This window comes from Stenella coeruleoalba (genome assembly GCF_951394435.1).
Source record: "Stenella coeruleoalba genome assembly, chromosome: 11".
In the NCBI taxonomy this organism is placed as follows: domain Eukaryota; kingdom Metazoa; phylum Chordata; class Mammalia; order Artiodactyla; family Delphinidae; genus Stenella; species Stenella coeruleoalba.
This window is the reverse complement of record NC_137157.1, coordinates 15,013,389-15,029,818: the sequence shown is the minus strand read 5'-3', so window position 1 is coordinate 15,029,818 and position 16,430 is coordinate 15,013,389. Positions and strand designations below refer to the sequence as shown.

General features: G+C 45.3%; 1 protein-coding gene across 2 annotated transcripts in view; it reads left to right on the top strand.

The window, feature by feature from the left end:
* The window catches only part of ABTB3 (ankyrin repeat and BTB domain containing 3), a 319,066-nt gene that overhangs the window by 222,346 nt on the left and 80,290 nt on the right, over positions 1–16,430 (top strand). The window lies entirely within an intron of this gene.

Here is a 16,430-nt window from a genome sequence, read left to right as displayed (position 1 = left end):
TGTTAAAATGCTAAAATAATTCTCTATGAGTTGGTAAAACGCTGCTGCCCCCCATGTCCCCTCCACCACCCTCATCCCCCGCCTCGTGTCCTGCAGCTGCCCCATAAGAGGTCCTGTCTGCAGCAAGACCATAGGAGTTAGGTGGTACCTGGGCCTTCCCCATTGTCAAGTATTTAAAAAATCCTCGCTGAGTTGAAAGTCTATGGGAGAAATACACATCCTGCAGGTGTTGATGGGCCTCTGGTCCTTCCACAGTGGGGTTAGGGTGAAGGTTTGAACAAAGGAAGAAGCATAAGCAAAGTACAAATGGCTGCTCATCCTTCAGGACTCAGCTGCATCCTCACCTGTGCTGTGAAACTTTGTGCCCCTCACCCCCAGTCCCCATGAAGCCCTCTGTGCATAATTATAACAACTCTTGAGTGCCAATGTGAGCCAGACCCTATGATAAGCTTTTCTAGATTATCCCACTGAAATGTCCCAGTCACCCTCTGAGATACTGTAACTCTGACTATTCTACAGATGAGGAAAGTGAGGCTTCGAGAAGTCCAAGGATTGGACCAAGGTCACATAGCTAAGCTAGTAAGTGGCTGGGCTGGAGGCTGAGCCCAAGCACTGTGATTCCAGAGCCTGTGTCTTCTTGACCCCCTACCGTGTGGCCCCAGTCATCACTCTGGCTTCCAAATGGTACTCATTTGCTTCCAAATGTCTGTCTTTGCTGCCAGACTTTGAGCTCCTCGCCAGCAGGGACTGGACTTTGATCATCTCGTGCTCTCTCTGGCAGCCAGCCAGGCCTGGCACAGAGTGGATGGGGATATAAAGATCAATCTGAGTGCATGGCAGCAGGAGGATGTAGCAGAGGGTGATGTAGGGACCAGTCAGAAGATTCCTGCAGAAATCCCAAGAGAGATGACAAGTGCATGGCTTGGCGGAGTGCCAACCTCTCTGTCCCCCAGGCGAGAGATGTCACCAGTGGCCTCCTCCTTTTGCTGAATGGCCTGGAAGAAAGCTACGTTAGACTTCTTGGATTTTTGATTCTTTCTCATTTGCCTAGAACCGGCAGCCCTTTGCTTGCCCTGTGTCTGGGGCCTCGGGCACCATATGTGAATGTTGTGAACGTGCAGGAAAATTCTTTTTGAAGAACATTAAAAGGGCAAAAATTAGCCCTTGAAGCTGCCTAGTGTAAACTGAGGGCTGGCCCAGGATGGCAAAGGCAAACGAGAGCCAGAGTGCGTGGGACCAGAAAGGCCTGCAGAGAGAGGGAGAAAGAGAGAGAGAGAGGAAGAGCATTCTCTGAGCTCAGCCCGCTTTCAAACCATCTGCCCCTGTGCCAAGTTTTCACTCTTTTTCATCCTTTCAGAAATAGTGATATTGACAGCTGCCAGCACATAGCTGGGTTTCACATGCTGTGGTTTCCCAGGCAGTAAAGCTGGTCATTTGCCCTGAGCATCAGAGCATCTGAGTTGCCCTTTCATTCTTCAAAGTCTGACTTCCCAGACGAAGCCTATACATGTCTCCGTGTATCCTAGGCTATAGTTTTCCTAGGTTTCTTGATTGAATCACATTCTCCCCTCCATCCATTTTGCTCTCCTCATGGACTGCATATGTTTACAACTACAATACAGGTGCTATAAATACAAATTTTTATATGATCGTATCTTTTTACTGAAAAGCTATATGTACTCCTTTTTTTTAATTTTGGAAAATACAGAAAAATGTAAGAAAGAAAATTAAAATTATCTACAATTCTACTACCCAGAGGTAGCCAAAATGATTATTTAGTCTATTTTCTTATCTCTTTTTTTTCAAGACAAATTAGCCTTTTTAAAATAATTGTACTGTGTATATATAATTTTATATCTTTTTTATTTCACTTACTAGTACGCCATAAGCATTATCCTAGCACTACTACAGAACATTCATAAACATCATTTTTAATGACTGCAAAATATTCCATCTTGTGAAGGCATCATAATTTGCCTAACGGTTCCCAGGTTGCTGGGCATTTGGGTTGTTTCCAACGTGTGAATTGCTGTTCTTTTAAAACTGCCCATAGTGGCATGACTAAAACACCAATGTTGAGGGAACGGATATAAAGAGAGTAGTCTGTCTGGAGCAGAGCAACGGAGGGGTTAATTTATGAGGCCTCTGATAGCCCGGGTGAGGGAGAAATTACAGAAGAAGCAGAGCACCAGGAGGTGGGCTTCCCCAGCCCCATCCCGTGCCACGTCTTTTTCCAGGAAGAAATGCCTTGTGGGAAACATCAGGAGTGGCCCCACCCAGCCTGTAAGGTTTCCAGCCACAGTCATTATCAAATCTCCTGGAGTGAGTGCTTCACGGTTTCCGGGGGTCTTCCACCCTTGCAATCTCCCTGGATTCCGGAAGTGGGAAGACCAGCCGCAGTTGCTTTTCACAACTTAAGAGACTGAAAGAAAAGTCTAGAAAAGTCGTGAGATTTGCCCAAAGCCATGCAATGGAGTGGTCAAATTGAAACCAGAGGGCTGCCCTAGGGATCCCTGGAAATCCCCACCCTCCTTCCCACACTGCTTCTAGAATGGGGAAGAGCATTCCAGCATTATCAGAAAGCAAGTTTTGAGTCTGACCATGTACAGAGTTCATTGCACATGTACTTGGCCGTGTCTATAGATATGGAAGTTTCCACGATTCCAGGAACTGTTTGTTGGTTGGCTGGTTGGTCGGTCATGTTTGTAATTCTGGATTTAAAGTTTTTGCTCTGTTTTTAGGTTTTCCCCGCAGATAAGAAACATTCCCTGGGAAGGCTTCCTCAGTTCTTTCAAATTGGTGTGAGGAGTTCAGTCAAGATTCAGTAGGTCAGGTTCAGGCCTGCCCAGGAATTTAGGCAGAACATGCTGGCAAAAGAAGGTGACTATTTTCCCAGGCTTTGTTCTCACTGAAAAGTTTGAACTCCAAGGCTGGAGCTAGCCCTTTTGGCAGTCCTTTGTCACACTGCTCTCTACGAATTCCTTACACAGAATCCCACCCATCACATGGCCATTCCCCAATCCGTTATGGCAGCAGGGTGTGGAAAGAACATTTTTATGAAGAAAAAGGGAAACCAGGAAAGTATTGTCAAAGTCAAGGACCAACCTGTTGAAAACACTAACACAGACTGCAGATTCCACTGCCTCCAAAATCCATCCCCGGAGGCACTGTCCTTCTTCAGACCCCAGGGCACTTTACAAGAGCATCCCACAGGACACTTCTCATGGTCAGCCTTGCGTCATGGTTATCTGCCCTTCCTTCTTTGATGGCCACTTTACGCTCCCATCCACCAATCAGAAGTCATGGTCTAACAAGTATACAAGGATAATTAAGGGCAAACAGACATTGCAGTTGGGGCTGCCCTGGGAAACTGGGGATGTGTGACTTGAACTCCCTTGCTAGGTTGAACATCAGGGTCCAGGTTTTAAATTCTTGCGTCTTCCACAAAACTCAGCATGGACCCTTGCTCCAACGAGATAGTCAATAAATAGGGAACAAGTTAAATGATTGGCCTGCTCCATGAGTGGCCCTCCCTGTTCATGCCTTATCAGCCCCCAGGTTCATCGGCCACCATACCTCCCATCCTCTTATCCCTTCAGCTGCTCCAGTCCCCACAGAGTCCCCTGAGCTTGCTCTGCATTTCCTCATCCTGGAATCCATCCTCTGCCTGGATTCTTCTTCCAAGCCCTTCTAGCTCTCCCCCTTCCAGGCTCAGGATGGCATTTTACAACATGCTCTTACCCCCTTCGGCTCCAGCTGATTTTGATTCATTCTCCCGTAAGACTTTGTACATTTCTTTATCAAAAGACTCTTCAGATAAGCTTCTTTTCTCATGTTTTTCACATTAGACCATGAGTTTGTTGAGGGCTAGAATCGTTGCAGTATCACCAAGTATAGAAGCTGGTATATAGTAGGTGCTCATTTCATTCATTCATCTATTCGACATATATTTATAGCACATCTATTCTATGCCAGGCAAAATACCTGTCTTCATGGAGCTTACCTTTTACTAGGGGCTGCAGATGAGGAACAAATGCATAAATAATAAAATATCAGGCACAGGTAACTGATATAAAGAAAAACAAAACTGGGTACTTGAACCAGGTACAGGTGATGAGAGGTGTTATTTTAGCGAGGATGGTCAGGGAAGTTTTCTCTAAGGAAATAGAATTTGAGGAGAGAAATTAAGGAATCAAGGCAGTAAGCTATGTGGATATCTGACCAAAGATCTTGCCAGGAAAAGAGAGCAGTAAGTGAAAGGCCCTGGGACAGGAACATTCTTGGAACATGCAAGGAACAGCAAGGAGTCCAGCGAGGCTGGCAGAGAATGAGTGAGCATGGTGGGAGATGAAGTCGAAGGTGGGCAGGGTTAGATCTTGCAGAACGTTTTGAGCATATGGAAGAGTTTGGTTTCTAGTCCACGTTTTTGAGAAGCTCAGTAAATGTTTGTTAATCTGAATTATTTGAGTCAGGTTGAATTGAATTGACCTGAATTGGGTTTTGCTGAACTGAACAGAATTGGCTCTCATCTTGGTATATAGACTGCATACAATTTTTGAAACGTGCAAAATCCCAAGTCTGCCCTTATTACCTACAAATGGTAAAGCACTATGAATAGTCCCATTTAGCAGTTTTAAAACCTGTTAGTGTGTGAGTTCACCTGTTCTGGAACTGGCACAGCCTTGTAGATCGTTCCAAAAGTCTCTGGCCAGTGACACTTTTGCCAGCCCCTCCTACATGCACTAGTTTCATTGTGGTGGCAGATTGGGCACAGGGGACATCTCAACTCAAGAGGAATGTGGTCCTAATGCCTGCTCATCATTTATGTTTCATTTCTGACTTTCCCAGAGTCTGAAGTCTTTGATGCTCACTGGGATTTATTTGGGGCACTTGGCCAAGGTCTTGAACCTAACTTCTAACAGAGTTTTTACCCAAGCCTGGTTCTCACTGAATTTTTTTTAATAGATCTTTATTGGAGTATAATTGCTTCACAATACTGTGTTAGTTTCTGTTGTACAACAAAGCGAATCAGTCATATGCACACACATGTCCCCATATCCCCTCCCTCTTGAGCCTCCCTCCCACCCTCCCTCTCCCACCCTCCCTCTCCCACCCCTCTAGGTCATTGCAAAGCACCGAGCCAATTTCCCTGTGCTGTGCTGCTGCTTCCCACCAGCCAACTATTTTACATTCAGTAGTGTATATATGTCGGTGCTACTCTCACTTCACCCCAGCTTTGTCCTCCCACCCCATGTCCTCAAGTCCATTCTCTATATCTACCTCTTTATTCCTGCCCTGCAAGTAGGTTTATCAGTACCTTTTTTTTTTTAGACTCCATATATATGTGTTAGCATACGGTATTTGTTTTTCTCTTTCTGACTTACTTCACTCTGTATGACAGACTCTAGGTCCATCCACCTCGCTACAAATAACTCAGTTTCGTTTCTTTTTATGGCTGAGTAATATTCCATTGTATATATGTGCCACATTGAATTTTAATGTGGATTCCTACCCTTAACACAACTGAAAATAAACTACATTTAACTATTTTTATCATTTTACTTAGTCTTTATAAAACCATCCCAGTTACCTGTCACCCACAGTAAAGTGAGAAACCCACCAGAATTTAAGCTAAGCAAATTCACAGGATTCAATTGTACATTCATTGATTCATTTAACAAACATTCATTCATTCATTCACTCAAAGAATATTGGTTGAGGACCTAAGCAAATTCACAGGATTCAATCGTACATTCGTTGATTCAGTTAACATTCTTCATTCATTCATTCATTCACTCAGAGAATGTTGGTTGAGGACCTATGATGTACCAGGCACCACACTAAGTGCTGAGGATAAAGCAGAGCACAGGATAAGTTCCTGCTCTCATGAAACTGATAGTCTGGTGGAGGAGACAGAACAAACCAGGAAGGGACTTCCCTGGTGGTCCAGTGGTTAGGGCTCCACGCTCTCGCTGCCGAGGGTGTGGGTTCAATCCCTGGGCGGGGAACTCAGTTCCCACAAGCGGCCAAAAAACAAACAAGCAAACTAACGAACAAAACAGGACAAACCAGGACACTAACATAAAATGTCATTCTGAGTGGCAAGGGCTACAATATGCAAGGTTGGGGTATATAAAGATGAATAGTTCACGCCCCCGTGGTTATCTGGGATGGTAGTAAAGACATAAATGATAACAATAACATATAAATGGTATTATGGAATTACGTACATAATGCTTATCGAGTTAGAAGGAAACAAAGGACTAACTATATTGTGGGTATGGGGGTAGAGGCCTCTTGGGGAATAGTTCCCAGAGGAGGTGCTATTTGATTGATGTCTTAAAGATGAGTAGGACTTAACTCGATGGACAGGATAGAAAGAGAGAGGGAACAACCGCAGGAGCAATGGAGGGAGATGTGAGCAGACACCTGTGTTCCAGAAATGGCTGGCCGTTTGGTGTGGCTGGAGCACACTGGTGCTGGACAGGCATGGAAGGGGCACGGGAGAGTGAAGATGCAGATTGAGGCCAGTTAACATATGCGCAGGCTGAGGAATTTATACTTTTATCAGATGACCACATTTACATGTTAGCACATTCATCATGGCAGCAATGTGAAAAGATGGAAGAGAAAAACCAGAACCCGGAAAGTATTATGAAAATAATGCAATGGTCCAATCCTAGGAAGAGTCTTGTATCAGTGGCCAATCAGTTAAGTGTGGAGTGTTAGACTCTTAGGGTGGGGAGGGACTCCAAAAAGTCATCTAGTCTAACCGCCCATTCGATGTTTAAATCCCCTTCCTAAGGTCCTCCCCAAGGGACTGCCCAACCTAGGCACCAGCCCTTGAGGCTTTCTTCCCATCCCAGCTCTAGAGAGCTGAGACTCCTCTGAGGTCTTACTTAAGTGAGCCGAGATCTGCTCCCTGGAGCTGCCACCACCACTCCTTCTTTTGCTCCTTGGGGCTTTCAGAACCAACCAGTCCAATTTCTAACCCAGATGCAACTTTTCACCATTCAAAAGCAGTTGTAATTTACTGAGGACCTTCTGTGTGCCGGGCAAGCCTGCAGGGTGTGTATTTCCCCATTTCCCAATTGGACCCTGGGGCTCGTTGGCCATGTGACTTGCTGAAATTTGGTCACTGACCCAGGTAAGTGACAGCACCAGGATCAAAACTCACAGCTGTCTGACACCTGCACCCTTAGAAAAAGCTATCAGTTTAACTTGACAAACATTTTTTCGCACCTGTTCCTTTGAATCCCCTGTCCTGGGTATCACAGAAGGGGAAAACTTAAGGTGAATAAGCATGGTTAATGAAGTCCGGCACTCCCCACTCTAGTGGTTTGGACAGTGGAGTCAATACCCAAGCACTGTGATAATGTATGCTTGACTTTAGCCTGCCGTCTGGCTATTCCAGAAGACAAGTGATTCATGTTTGGCCCATTTCATGGGCCTGGTTCCTGCTGGTAGCACTGAGGCAAGCCCAGTGCAGGAGCTGTGTCTGGGAAAGAAGATCTCTATCCCGGGAGGACGCAGGAGGGGGGATGTACCTAGAAAGGTGGAAGGCATGAGACCCATGTTTATAATCACATTTGGGTAAAGCAAAGCTTCAACTTGGAGGTATCCCAGTGATAGGCGAAGAGGAATACAGCAAGACGGAGAGGCTGGAACTCTGGAAGCAGAATGAGAACAGGTGTGAGGAACTGATAGGAAAAGCCAGGAGAACCCAGCCTACGTGCTGAGCATGTGTACAGGAGCTCCCACTAGGCGGTTTGTAGCATTGCTACAGTTGTAGCTGGAAAACCCTGATAAGATGAGGTTCTGGTTAGCAGAACTACCTTCCTCTTTGTGTTTTTCTTCATCTGGTGTTTAAGTCGGTAGCAACTTAGACTAGATGTGTTAGATGCCTGGTGTACATGAAGACGCCTGAATGTAAACCTTTCATATAACTGTAGTTCTGTACCTGTTACGTCATCTTCTCAGTGGCCCCGTAAAGAAGGACCAATGGACATTATCCTCAGTCTTTAGGTGAGAGAGGAATCTAAGGGTTAGGTGGCATCTTTGCCTTATCCACTCACCATGCACCCAGCTTCCATTCAGAACCAACACCCGCACCCCAGACAAATATGGATACACACACACACATACCCACCCTCTCACCCCAGCCCCCAACCTCTTTGCCAGCCCATCCCTCCATCTCAGAGAAGTGCTACTCCTGACTTGGCCAGGCCTCCCCTCCCCAGCCTGGACTCATCCCTGGTTAGGATTTGCTTTGGTTACTCTCCCTCCCTTGGGGCTGGCCCCAGAACGTGATCCCTTCACTCGATGATTGGATGAGAGAGGCTGCAGGAATTCTCCTAAGAGGATTGGACAGGTCATGGTATGTGGGTAGGGGACGCACACAGACCCCTTTCCATCTCATCAGATAATCAGCCCTGAATATTTTGCCTGTGTAGATGGCGAGGGTCACCCTGGAGTACTGACCTAGACGAGGAATCCTTTCCTAGATAGCACCAAAGTCCAGCTTAACAAATAGCCCTTTTGGTTTTCCTTTAATTAAAATCACAAGCTTCCTTCCTGGTTTCTGTCATCTTTCACTTCCAGATTCAGTGAAATGTAAAATTGGTAACGTTTAATCCAAGAAGTAAATTATGCATATGTTTTCTTCTCACGCGTATGGAGATTCCATAAATCTGTTAAATGGCCAAACGGTTGTTTTGTGTAGGCAGCAGAACTGCCTCCCTTCCTCCTCTAGTCTCTTCCGTGATTTTTTTTTTAAATATACATTTGCAGCTGTATTTTATTTATTTATCTATCTATCTATCTATCTATTTAGGCTGCACCAGGTCTTAGTTGTGACATGTGGACTCTCAGTTGTGGCATGTGGACTCCTCAGTTGCTGCATGCAGACTGTTAGTTGCAGCATGCATGCGGGATCTAGTTCCCTAATCAGGGATCGAACCCGGGCCCTCTGCATTGGGAGCACAGAGTCTTACACACTGGACAACCATGAAAGTCCCTCTTCCTTGATTTTTTAGGCTCTCTGGGGATTTCTCGTTTCTTTCCTTCCTTTCTCCATGTTCCTTTTTTATTTTTCTTTTTGCTGGGAAGTTCTATCCCATTTCTATCCCCCACATTTTCAAAGGACTCCCCCTCATTCTACATGGTGACATTCTCTTTTTTATTTTATCATCCCAGTTAATCTTGGGACTTTGTCACAATCTGAGACAGATGATGTTTATCCACTCATCATTTATAATGAATCTAACTCTGAAAAAGGTTAGAACTAGACTCACATTATGAGTTAGATATAACAGAACCACAAAACAAGGATAACAATACAAAAACGTGTCATTAACACTAAGGAAGACCACCGTACCAGAAAAATCTCTCCTAAGGTTTACTGTTGCAATTGAACACAAAATTTAGCTTTGAGTTTCCTGGCCTCCAAGGCAAAAAGAGAAACATGCATTATAAAGCTCTCATTATCTTATTTTAAAAGGATCTTTTCTGACTTTACCAAGTTCAGTCCAGGACTAGGACTCTTAGATCATTCCCGTGATCTGAATCACCTGGGGAGTTTTTAAAAGCAATGTATAACCAAGTCCAGGGTCACACTGAGGGAAATCATTGAACTGTGCTGAGAGCAGTCAGGTACTTTTGGAGTCACATAGTCACATCTGTAAACAATAGCGTTCATTATATAAAAGTGGCCCCCTGGGTGAGGGGTGGGGGTGGAGTTTAGGAATCATGACTTTTTCCTGTGTGAGTGGATCTTAGAGTTCATAGGGCTCAGTTTCCTCCTCCACAGACGAGGACCTGAAGCTTCTCAAGGTCCCATGACTCAGCCAGTGGCACACTGGTCTTTGGAGACGCCATATAAGAATGGCTAAGCATGTGGACTTTTGGCTTCTGGCAGACTTGGGATCAAATCCCAGTTCTGCACCAATACCTGTGGTATCCTGTAGTTACTGAGTCTTGCAAAGCCTCCGTTTGCTCATCTGTAAATAGGGATGATAATAATAATAACCTTCCAAGGTTGCTACTATAATTAAATGAAATAATGTACATTTAAGCTTTCTGCACAGAGCCTGAAACATTGTAAGCACTTGAGTAGATGCTATAAAATCCTGATAACAACGGTGATGATGTAGATCATGATAATGGAAAGAAGACAGAGTCAAAAATTAGGTTACCTAATATCTACTGTAGCCCTTTTTCCACTTCCACCAGGATTCCTGTCTGGAACTGTAGTGACCTGAAGGACATTCCTTACAACTGCACCATCCAGTAAGGTGGCCGCTAACCACGTGTGGCTATTTAAAGTTAACTTAATGAAAACTGAATAAAATTAGAATTTAGCTACTCAGTGGCACCAGCCACATTTCAGGGGTTCAGTAGCCACAGTGGCTTGTGGCCGTTGTATTAGACAGCACAGATTCAGAACATTTCCATCATAGCAGAAAGTTCTATTGGAAACTCCCTTCGTGCCTTTTCCCCCCCCAACTTCCTCGTGGCAGTATGTTATTTCTTTCTTTATTTCAAAATATTATACTATTATTCTAAGCTAGAAGGGAGGGTTCGCTGGTCTCTTAACTCTACTGTGAGTATACGGGAGGCCCACAAAGCCTCAAGACACACAAGTCACGTGGCTAGTTAGCGGCAGAGCCTGCTCCAAAACATGCTTCTAACTCAATGCATGAGTCATTCCATGGAGGCCCGGGGAAGCAGCTGCCTTAAGTCTGTGTTTTGATAAGTAGGGTTCTGATTGATCAGTGCTGGAGTATGAATTTAATCCATCCTGTCAGACTGCCAAATGCAGGGGAATGTGAGTTCAAGGGGTTTATTACAAGAGAACTAGAATATCATTTTCTCAAAGCCATAACCCAGTGGCAAAGACACCAAGGGCATGTAGGGGAACCTCTAGACGATGCCCAGCCTCACTTTACCTCCTCTTTCTTTGTGTGAAGGAAGGGATTCTGCATGGTGTTTTAATTGATCTGTTAATGGAATATTATTCAGCCAAGAGAAAAAGAAAGAAAATCCTGCCATTTGTGACAACGGGGATGGACCCTGAGAGCATTATGCGAAGTGAACTAAGTCAGAAAGACAAATACTGTATGATCTCACTTATAAGTGGAATCTAAAATAGCTGAACTCAGAGAAACAGAGAGTAGAATGGTGGTTGCCAGGGGCTGGGGGTGGGGGAATTGGGGAGATGTTGGTTAAAGGGTGCAAACTTCCAGTTATAAGAGGAATCAATTCTCGGGATCTGATGTACAGCTCAGTGACTATAGCTAGCAATCTTGTATTATATACTGGAAAATTGCTAAGAGAGTAGATTTTAAATGTTCTCACCACCAACACAAAATGGTAATTATGTGAGGTGATGGAGGTGTTAACTAACCCTACTGTGGTAGTCATAAAATATGTGCATCAAAGCATCACACTGTACACTTAACACTTACACTCTGGTGTATGTCAACTCTATCTCAATAAAGTTGAGGAAAAATAGCTAACATAAGCTAGCTATTTTTAAATAGCTTTTTAATTTTAATTTCTTACAAGAGAACTTTTGCAAGCATAAAGACTTTGAGATATGTTTCTGTCTCCAAGAGTATCTATATTGTGATTTTTTTAGGTTAATTTTGACAAGCTCAAAACCATTGTCAGTAAAATTTCGCAAGGTTGATGAACAAAATCAACTTCCTATGACATAGTTTACAGCTTTAAATGAACAAACAATTCACTGTGACAAATATTTTAATAAATGTAGTTTCTGGGAACAAATACAATCTCAAGGTTAAAATTTGTAGTCTTTAGAAGAGAACTACTGAAAAGAAGTGCTTCTGTCTTTTTTTGCTAAACAGAAAGAAACTCAAATCCATGGTGACACAATAAAGGAAAAATAGAGATTTAATGTAAATGTTATGGGAACTGATATGAGTGTCGCTTAGAATTAGATTTAGCTATCAGTGACAGAAAACTCAAATAGCAGGTGTTTACAGAAGATAGAAGCTTATTTCTCGTATAAACTAAGTCTGGAATTAAGAATCCAGGGCAGGTATGGCCACTTAACCAATCATCCTTCTACTCTCCTTTTGCTCTGCTGTCATCACATGTGGTTTCCACCTCATGGTTCAGTTTGGCTGCTTGAGCACCAGCCATTATGTCTACATTCTTGTCAGCAGAATGGAAAAAGACCAGAGAAAGTTGGGCCTCCTCTATTTAGGGACTTTCCTAAGAGTCTCACAAGAAACTTCTGCTTATTTCTTTGTAAGAACCAGTCTCCTGGCTGCAAGGGAGGCTGAAAAATGTAAGCTGGGTAGTCCTGCTTATAGGACTGAAGATTGGGGGGTTTATTACTAAGGAAGAAGAGGACACATATAAAGGGACCCAAGCAGTCTCAGCCAGAGTATAAAAAATTCTCCACTAACTTTCTAAACAAACAGTTGTGGTGAACCCATTGTTTTGCATTCTCAGAGGTATTTTTGTCAACCCATTTTTGATGTTTTTTTCAAATGTTTTTCTGATTTTGTGTTTTCCAACTGCAATTCTCAGGGAAAATTAAAGTATTAGGAGTTCACAGTTTTATTGCAGGAGTTACAAGGCCCTGTGTGGTTCTTCTCCTGTCTCTCTCCAGTGTTGCCTCCTACCTGTCCTACCTCCTACCTCCCTCCACCACTATCTCCCCTCCATCTCAGCTCCGGCCACACCCAGCCTGGGTACACTGTAGCCTCTGCCTGGAAATGACATGGTTACTAGCCCCAGGGCTGGGTCCACCTGCCTGCATGTGTATCCCAGTACTGCTGCTTATAACTGCTTGCCCTTAGGCATGTTACATAACCTCTCTGTGCTTCCTTTCATTATCTGTAGAATGAAGATCATAATGCTACTTACTTTATGGTTCTAGTCATTATCTAATGAACCAATGAAAGGAAACCGCTCAGAACCATGCCTAGCATGTAATGAGCCCTCAATAATAGCTCCCTTTGTTGAGCATTTACTACGTGCTCAGCACCTTACAGGGATGCTCTCATTTAATATGCCCAACAACCCTGTGGGGTAGCCTTACTATTTCTCCCATCTTACATAGGAGGAAACTGGGGCACAGAGAAGTTCAGTAACTTGCCCAAGGTCCCACAGCAAATGATGGAGCCTGGGCTCAAATGTAGGGCCTTCTGTCTTCAGGCTGTGTGTCCGTTCCACCACACCAGCATTAGATTCAAAGATGCAGTGGGTTTCTTTGTTAGGCCGTGTGCTGCCTTTTGGAGACTTTTATAATAATCCTCTTGGAGGCAGGGGCAGGCTCAGATGACCCCGGGAGCCCATCTCTGGCTTTTGCCTCTCGGCCTTGATGCGGCCAGGCCCTGCCTTTTTAGGTTTCTTGAGCCTCTGCTGCTAGGATATGAAGCTGTGCAGCCTTTGCCACCTCCCGGATGTTTATCTTTTGTACCCAAGGCTGCGAGGAAGGTTCTGCGGCAGCGTCCAACAGAGCCTATGGCTTCCCCACTTCTGAAGCCACGGCTTCCCTCCCAGGGCCATTTATATCCCCTCTAGGCCCCATCATCATTCTACTCGCTTGAGATCAGGTTCCCACCACAGAGGACTCTGCACCCCTAAGCCAGGCTCGGCTGTGCTGTAGCCAACAGCCTACAGAGGAGAGGTGCAGGCTGGTCTCTGGGCCCTGCATGATGTGTGAGGAAGGACTTCGGGCTTGTCGAGCATCCCTCAGCTCAGAGCTGGCATTCTCTAGACCTGAGAGTCTCGGCCTCAGGTAGTCACCAGACACCCCTGCAGAGAATGGACTAGATGCAGATAGATGCCAAGTGTTAGTAGACCGAATAGTGGCCCCCAAAGAAAACAGGTCCTAATCCCCTGCAACCAATAGATGTTATTTTATAAAGAAAAAGGGTCTTTGCAGATGCAATTCAGTCAAGGGTCTTGACACCGGGAGATTATCCTGCATTATCTGGGTAGGCCCTAAATCCAATCACAAGTGTCCTTATAAGAAAAGGGAGATTTGACACACACAGACAAAGGAAGAAGTGATATAAACACAGAGGCAGAGATTAGAGTAATGTAGCCACAAGCTAAGGAATGCTAGCAACCACCAAAAGCTGGAAGAGGCAAGGAATGGGCTCTCCCCTAGATCCTCTGGAGGGAGCACAGCCCTGGGGACACCTTGATTTTGGACTTCTGGCCTCCAGCACTCTGTGAGAATAAATGTCTGTTGTTTTAAGCCACCAAGTTTGCGTAGTTTGTTACAGCAGCGACAGGAAACGAACACACCCAGCAAATGGCAGGAACTCAGGACTATGCATTTCAACCAGTTCCCCGGGTGATTTTTTGTTGTTGTTGTTGTTTGTTTTTTGGGGTTTTTTTTTTTTGCGGTACGCGGGCCTCTCACTGTTGTGGCCTCTCCCGTTGCGGAGCACAGGCTCCGGACGCATAGGCTCAGCGGCCATGGCTCACGGGCCCAGCCGCTCCGCGGCGTGTGGGATCTTCCCGGACCGGGGCACGAACCCGTGTCCCCTGCATCGGCAGGCGCACTCTCAACCACTGCGCCACCAGGGAAGCCCCCCCGGGTGATTTTGAGCTCCCCCTGCTGAAGACTGAAAACTAGATGGAGAACCTAGACTGAAATTCCTGGAGGACTGTGAATTCTTACTCTCCATCAGTTTTTCTCCTCTCCTATTCAAATTGTGAGAGACGGGAGCATGTTGCGTGTTTAAATGCTGATGGGAAAGTCCAGAGAGGAAGTGGAGGTTGAGTTATGGGACCGCCGGGAGAGCAGTGATGGGGCCAGTGCCCAGGGAAGCGGGGGGCGGGGTGTGTGGAGGAGGAGACCTTCCTCTCCAGGGTGGGAGGGAAGATGAAGGCTGGGGGATGTGCAGCTGTTTGTCTGCAGCGAGGACACTGTTACTATTTGTATATCATTTTTGCTCTGCTTGCACCTCCGCGCTCCATTCATGGACCCCGCAGCCCCCTAAATCACCTTCTTCAGAATGTGTGACAGGAAAGCCAAAGAAGGCTGGGTGGTCAGTCACATGCACCTGCTGGCACTATTAGGGGAAGTCACCTCCTCACCAGTACCCCTTGGCACTTGTCCCATTTCAGGGGATTTATATAATCACCCGTTGGTGGGGTGGACTTCCACACAGCAAGGGACTTGTCCTTTGGTATAGCATGGCTTACCCTTCCCTAAAAGCATTGACCGTACCCTACCCATGATGCCTTTGTCTCAGTTCCCAAGGGATGTGTCTGCACACTTGGGAAACTGGGAAGCGGTCCTCTGTGTGATCCGACCCCCAAGCTTCCTCCCTGCCCCTGCCAATTGTGCATGATGCGGAAGGGGGTGGGATCATCGTAGAAAGAGGAGGCTGCATCACTGCAAATAATTAATTCCCGTGGCACCCGTTGCAGGTTTGTATTAGGTAGGGTTTTCCAGAGAAACAGAACCACTAGGTTGTGTGTATGATCCAGGAAAGAGTCAACGTTGCAGCTCAGATCTGAAGGCAGTGAGCTGGCAGGTTCCCTGTTTTTTGGAGAACAGTCTTTTTTTCTCTTCAGGCCTCTAATTGATTGGATGAGCCCTACCCACCTTATGGAGGACAACTTGCTTTACTCAAAGTCCACTGATTTAATTGTTAATCTCATCTAAAAAATACTTTCAACACCCAGCGACATCCGGACTACATATCTGGGTAATATATGTTTGACCATATCTCTGGGTAGCTGTGGCCTAACCAAGTTGACACATAAAATCAACTATCACAAAGTGTATTTTTTAAGCATTTACATTCCCGGGATGATGCTAAACACTGTCATGAATACAAAACACCTATCAGACAATGGGATGGGAGCTTAGCTCATAACAAACTCCCTAAGAATGAGATATGATGTTTCATAAGATTACTGGAAAACTAAAGGAGAATCGTGGTGGGAGGCAGAACCCACCTCCCCCAATAAAAGCCGAAATCACCAAACACTTGTTCTCCCAGCCTCCCCTACAGCTTGGTGCAGTCTTGTGACCTAGGTTCAGCCAATCCGACAGAGCCCCCAGGTTTAATCAGGAGGTCCAGGTACAAACAAGCTCCTTCTTCCCTTCTGTTGTCTCCTGGGCCTCTCTCCCCTCTTGCAGCTCTCTCCCTCCTTGCCTCACCTTCTCCCCCTTAAACATGATAACCAAATTCACCGTCCCTGGTTTCTGGCTTGAGTCATAATACTTCCTAGGGCCTCGTTATTTAAATGTGGTCAATAGATTGGCAGCTGCATCATTGCCAGGGAGTTTGATAGAAATGCGGAATCTCGGGCCCTACCTCAGACCCACTGAATCAGAATCTGCATTTTAAAAAGATTCCAGACTATTCGTATGCACATTAATATTCAGGAAGTTCTGACCTAGCCCACACCATTGCCGCCTCCTACTC